Below are 6838 nucleotides of genomic sequence, written 5' to 3'. Positions count from 1 at the left end.
CAGATAAAATGAGCCAAAAAGAGATTTATCTCAGACTGAAAAGTCAAAAATCATTAAATTCCCAAAAGAAGGATGCAATACTAATGCAATACTAGAAATTGCTGTTAAGGCATGACCATTGGACAGCAAAATGCTCATTGGGTCAGCGGGGTCAGACAAAAACAGGTTAATAAGAAAAGACACGTTACCTGCAAAAGAATTAAGAATTAAGGTGAAGAATTAAGTGTGAAACCATCAGAAACCCTTTAGTCTTCAGCGCCACCATTTTCCAGAACTTCAACGTACCTGCATTCTCCAGGAGTGCGAGGTGTCCGGATCTCAGAGACTTAGGTTAGGTAAAGAATCCTAAAAATTGCCCCCCATTTAAGAATCACATACTGAATTGTAGTAAAATACAAGAAGACAGATTTGTTTTATAGGCTTTATAGACAGACAGTTTGAGAGTGACTCTTGAAGGACCAGCACCACATCCTCTTGTACCACTGTTTGAAGAATTTATCTTCCGGAATCTAGCTGTAAGGTGTTGGAGTTTATTTTTAGTCCATCTCTTATCCTGAAAAGTCCATCTTGCAAAGAAATTGATCTTCCAAAACTTACTGCCAAAAAAATAGAAGTATGTATCAGTAGTTAAGACAATAAACTATGGAATCTTGTTTCCACCTCTGAATAATAAATAAAAAATGTTAACCTAATTGCAACTTTTTATCTCACAAGTCAAATTTTTTTTTTTACAATTGCGAGTTTGCATAATTGTGTTATACGCTCACAATTGCCAGGAAAAAAAGTCAGAATTGCGAGTTTATATCACGCTATTCTGACTTTTTTTTCTTACAATTATTATTTTTTTCTGGCATTTGACACTTTATATTTTGCAATTCTTACTTTGTTTCTTAGAAATGTGAGATATAAACTTGGAATTGTGAGAAAAAAAATCAGAATAGCGAGATAAAAAGTAAAAGTAAGTCGCAATTACCTTTTTTTTTTTTTTAACGGAAACAATCTTCCATAGTCATAATGTATGATTAAGAGCTCATATTAAAAACTGATTTTATAGTTAAGTCATGGCAATAAAACTTTTAAAGACTTAGAGAGCAATATATTACTTTAGGGTGTAATCCCATCTTTTATTCCCATTGTTGTAAAATTGAAAATGTCCTGGAAAATTCCTGGAAAATGATCGCTGAAAAAGAGTGGGAACCCTGTTACTATACGAGTTATTACTATCTGATACTTTACAAAAACCCCATCCTATTTGGAACCATCCTTAAGGACCCCAGAATAAAATTTGCTTATCATTAATTTCTTTGTGACGACCAAATGCAATAAAGTATAACTGCCCCCCCCCCCCCCCCCCCCCCCCCAATATTTCCTCACTTGGGGTATTTTTACTTTGCAGCTCAACCAGAAGATGATGAAGAGTCTCGCTGCCATTGCTGTCATTATGTCAGTGATGATCATGGAGACGAGTGAGTATTTAAGATGCTGTACTTGTAAATGAATCTGTGTGGTGTCTGACTTACAGAAATCTAATCAAACTCCTCTATTCATTAGATGGACAAAACGTACAAAAAAACCCTTTTGAATGCTGCACATCTGTCTCCACCATGAAAATCAAAGTACCTATAACAGGATTCAGATATCAAAAACAACATCTTCCTTGTGTCACAGCAGTCATGTAAGTATATGTTAGATAAAAAATGTAAAAAATCTATGTTGTTGTCTTATATGCATTTCTTTAATGCTGTTTCTAAACCTGTCTTGGCACAGTTTCAACACAACTGAGGGCCCGATGTGCAGTCATGGGGGCCTAAAATGGGTGAGGGAAAAGGTCAAGGAGCTCATGAAACTTCAACGGTAAGACTGAAAAATCAATGCAACTTGAACCTGATTTTATAGTTAAGTCATGGCAATAAAACTTTTAAAGACTTAGAGAGCAATATATTACTTTAGGGTGTAATCCCATCTTTTATTCCCATTGTTGTAAAATTGAAAATGTCCTGGAAAATTCCTGGAAAATGATCGCTGAAAAAGAGTGGGAACCCTGTTACTATACGAGTTATTACTATCTGATACTTTACAAAAACCCCATCCTATTTGGAACCATCCTTAAGGACCCCAGAATAAAATTTGCTTATCATTAATTTCTTTGTGACGACCAAATGCAATAAAGTATAACTGCCCCCCCCCCCCCCCCCCCCCCCCCCAAAGATGAGAGACAGTTATGATGTTGTGGGAGCTATGAATAAAATAAAAATAAATTATAGAATTCACATTTTCTCATTTTATTTGTCTTATCCTATTATTTTAGTGAGTATAATGAGTAAATTATGGCTAAATAATTTTTAAGTACTATACTAAAAAACAAGAAACCCATTCTCTCCCAAGTCCCAACTCGAATCATATTGCGGTGGTACGCGAGACTTCTCGCTCTGTTCCCTATAGTTTATGCTTGTGCTAAATAGCAGGCTAACTAAACTAAATGGATATTTATTCATCATTTTTTTAAATAAACCCACAACTAAAGGAGAATGGGCTTTAACTCTGATGCTTCAGAGGCACAACTCGGAAAAGAGATGGCTTTGTCTGCATTAGGTAAGTTAGGCCTTTTTTTTTACACTGTATAGTAGTCGTTTATTATAAATTTTAAATGTAGAAGATATGATACATATCATTTATGAAATATAGAGTATATGTTAGATATATAGCCACCATAGACATTTAGAGGGACTCCTCAAAGTCTCCCCAAAAATTAAAAATGGCCAAAATGTCCCTCAGTATTTAATATTCTTGATGTTGCTCTGCTGCACTTTGTTACGCGCAGCTCTGTTTGTAATCTGGAGGACAAAAACTTTTAGAAGTTTTTAGGTTGCTCTGTTTCAATCCGCTTGTTAAGTCGTGACGTAAGGAACGCCGTTTCCGGGTCCAAGCCTCGACTCATTTCACTTGAGAATGCCATCGACGGCCGTTTATGAGCGCTATTTAGTCATATTAAACATCAGTCACTTTAAAAAGTTGAACATTTTAAATACTTACAGTCTACAGAACAGTCTCCATGCTCACAGCGTCACATACATTAATATTTTAACTATTTATAAAAGATGAATCATTGTCTGGCCATCTGGAATTTTGATATGGAGATAAAGGTTATGATTATAATTTAGTATTATTACACCACATCATGTGTGTATATTACCACCATTTGTTGTTTTCTTGTGGTATGAGATAGAGCGTTAGGACCCGGAAGCGCTGCCGCGTGACGTCAGACTTAACAACCGAATAGAGACAGTGCGCATTTAGGCCATGCCCACGCCAGGAAACAATCCAGCCATCTCCATTGACTTTATATAGCGTGAGGCTGCCTCCTTGTCATTTCTGGCTTAAAACAAAAAACAGAACAATGTCTAAAAGCTGCTATGTGACATGGTGTACAGCAAACAAGCTAAAAACCCCAGAACTAAGTTTTTATAAGCTGTCGACCCCCAAAAAACGAATGTTTTAGGACACAAAAGTGGATACAGGCAGTGAGACAGAGCGCAATGGGTCATATTACTATAAGAAATGCATTGAAGGGGAACGTAATCAGTGACAGGATATGCTAAACAAACAAAGAAAAAAACATTAAATATTTTTAACCGCCGATTACGTTCCCCTCCAATGCATTTCTTATAGTAATATGACCCATTGCGCTCTGTCTCACTGCCTGTATCCACTTTTGTGTCCTAAAACATTAGTTTTCTGGGGTCGACAGCTTATAAAAACTTAGTTCTGGGGTTTTTAGCTTGTTTGCTGTACACCATGTCACATAGCAGCTTTTAGACATTGTTCTGTTTTTTGTTACAAGCCAGAAATGACGAGGAGGAAGCCTCATGCTATATAAAGTCAATGGGCACTATTGGATTGTTCCCCCCTGGTGGGCGTGGTTTTCAGATTATGACACGTGTCACTCTGTCAGCGCTAGTGAGATGGCCAATCAAATCAAAGAAGGCGGGTCTAACAGAAGACGAGTGAATTCCAGCAGAACACTTTAGTTTTGTCTCTGAAAGAGCATGTGACAGCTAAACTAATATTTAATTGTTTTACGAGAAATGCTGAACGACCGACAGTAATATCCAGGGATGCAAGCAACTCAACTTTTTAAAAAATGTCACTGTTTTGAATGTAAAATATGATATAATTTACATTTGATTAGTAACTCATAACTAAATGTGACGAGACAAGAAGCGTTTTGCGTTTGCGACAGATCAGATATCGGTAAGAGTGAACATGTGCATATTTTAAAACAAAACCGTATTTGCAAATAGTTTAAATTGATTAGGCCTACACAACTGCAGTAGAACTTATTTTACAATTTACTTTCATTTATTCCCTTAATCCTTTTAATACTTAATTATTTAATTCCTTTAAAACAACAACCCCCAGGTAGAAAAGTAATTGGTGTAATATATATTCCTTTATTTTATATAATATTCTTTGATTTTAGAGGTGCCCATATCTTTTCAAAAAGTATACTTTTGCTCTTTCATGTTATCATTTACATCAAATGTACTCTGGAAACTAGATCTAGATCTAAGATGATAAAGGAGCATAGAGATATGGATATGCACCAGATCTGCAGATTTGACCCTCTGTTCAAGTAAAGTCTCATTTATTGATATAGTGCTCTTTATTGCTTCAAAGCAGCAACACTGGAAAAACAGCATAAGCGTGCCAGAGTTCTTCAATCTCAGGAATCTGAATTTCAATTATAACTTCAATTTCAACACTAAAGCACCTTCACACTGTGTTTATGTTTTTACTCATGTCTAACCTTGAACTGAAGAAATTAACCAGAAGAGATTTTCACGTCAAAAAAAATGGAGGACCAAAGCACATCTATTATATCTTCATCATGGACCAATGGCAGTTTAAAGGTGTTTAACAGCCAGAAACAGTAACACAGAAGTAACAAAACTATTTGAAGGACAGCCAGACCATCTGACTCTGTCAACATCTCAGTTTCTCCTTGACAGTGACATGTTTGTGATGGCAGGTAGGTTGGTCACAACAATCAACAGCATGTTGGTTATCAAAAAAAATATATAGAACTTTGCAGGGGTAATAATGTTAGAGTGAGATTATCCTGCATGTTGTAATGTCACAATATATTAAATAATTTTATACATAGTGTCTATACTTTTGAAATGAATATTAACATTTATGGATTGATCCCAATGATTGTAAGTGCCTCACTGTAACCCAGATTTATTTAGTTTAATTTCATTCAGGATGATTGGACACTCATTTCTACATGTTGACCCTGTGTTTCTGGATCAGTCCTGCCATTATCATGTTCTTTCAGAGGATCCTCAGAGACTGACACAGTTTAGATTGAAGACGCTGTGACACTGATGTTCACAACACCATCAATTCAGTATGAACCAGAATGGCAGAGCACTTTTTTTAATCACAGATTATATTTTCATAGTAGAATATTTCAATGTAAATTGACTGTAGCTTTAAAAGTAACATGAATAATAACAGTTCTGTGTTTTTACTTTCTCCCAGCTTGATGGAGACTCTGAAGTGTCTGCAGAGGAGAAAGAGGAGGGCAGTCGTGGGTTTATCACTGTCCTGAGACCTGCCAGGAGTCAGAGAGAGGAATCAGAGACGCTTAAATGAGCAGCAGCTTCTCCTTCACACTGGAAGGACTTCAATTAATATGATGCATTCGTGATACTATGCACTGAATTTTGAAACACAATTCTGACAATCCACTGTGATAATTTAGAAAATATTAGCTCAAATATAATTTCAGTCTGTGTCATTATTATGGTTTATCAAGTTCAAATAAACAGACTGGTTAAATTACTAAATCAAATCTTAACAGTTCAGGAATTCAATTACTAGTGTAAATTACAGTATTCCTGTGTTATGGATTAAAGCATTCAAATTGCAGATAGTTGGAGGTTCTTCACGTCAGGTAAAGCAGGTAAGAAGAGGTTACAAGAGACCATGAGCACTTCTGACAGAGAGGAAAGATGTCATTCCTCTGTATTTACACAGGCAGTTACAGTGTTATCAACACTGCACCTCATGTGCTCATCTGTCTGAGTGAGAATACATCATTAAATTAACTACAATATCTTGCTCTGCAGTGCATCATCTCTGAAGCAAAAATCAGAAAGTAACAAATTCATTGCAACTTAAATTTTAAAGCTGCATTTTTTTATGCACATAGATGCAAACTCTTCACCTTTCTGTGACAACTCACCTTTTTGAGATCAAAATAGGTAATGTATGGTATTTGAATAGATCAGCCAATATTGTCTTAAATAGCCTGCATAGCACTTCATCTTTTATAACATGAGATTTTGACCGAATCTGTTCAATCTTGATTTTGGTAAAATGTTGCAGCAATATGTAATTTTTTATTGATTACAGTCTTGGACATATAAGGTAATAAATAATTAAAAAACAAAACAAAACAAAAAACACTTAAATCCCTGAGTGCAGCCTTGAAGACAAATGTAGAGTTGCTGCATACATGAGGACCAGTGTTGCCAATGCCAAGTTACTTTTTTTTTTACCTAAACTTGTATTTACAATCATTTTGAGAGCATGTGAAGGCAGCATTACATTACATCTTGTAAAATGGGGCATAATAGCTTCTTCTTTAGTCCATTAACTAACATGAAGCAACAATGAACAATATATTTTATTACTTTGTTAATGTTAAAGAAAATGTTTATTTTCATGTTAGTTCAGTATATTAACTAATGTCAACAAATACAAACTTTGATCTGAATATTAGTAAATTTTGAGATTTACTAAGATTAATAAATGCTAAAAGTATTGCTCA

The 6838-nt window shown here is 35.3% G+C and overlaps 1 long non-coding RNA gene across 1 annotated transcript; it reads left to right on the top strand.

The window, feature by feature from the left end:
* The first annotated feature begins 3861 nt into the window (after positions 1-3861).
* Positions 3862-6688, top strand: LOC125261701. Its single transcript, XR_007183412.1, has 3 exons — positions 3862-5029; positions 5339-5410; positions 5545-6688. It is a non-coding gene; the product is annotated as an uncharacterized LOC125261701 (long non-coding RNA).
* The last annotated feature ends 150 nt before the right edge of the window (positions 6689-6838 follow it).

Source organism: Megalobrama amblycephala, unplaced genomic scaffold (genome assembly GCF_018812025.1).
Source record: "Megalobrama amblycephala isolate DHTTF-2021 unplaced genomic scaffold, ASM1881202v1 scaffold466, whole genome shotgun sequence".
Lineage (NCBI taxonomy): Eukaryota > Metazoa > Chordata > Actinopteri > Cypriniformes > Xenocyprididae > Megalobrama > Megalobrama amblycephala.
Note: the sequence above shows the minus strand (reverse complement) of the source record. Positions and strands in the feature narration are given on the sequence as shown.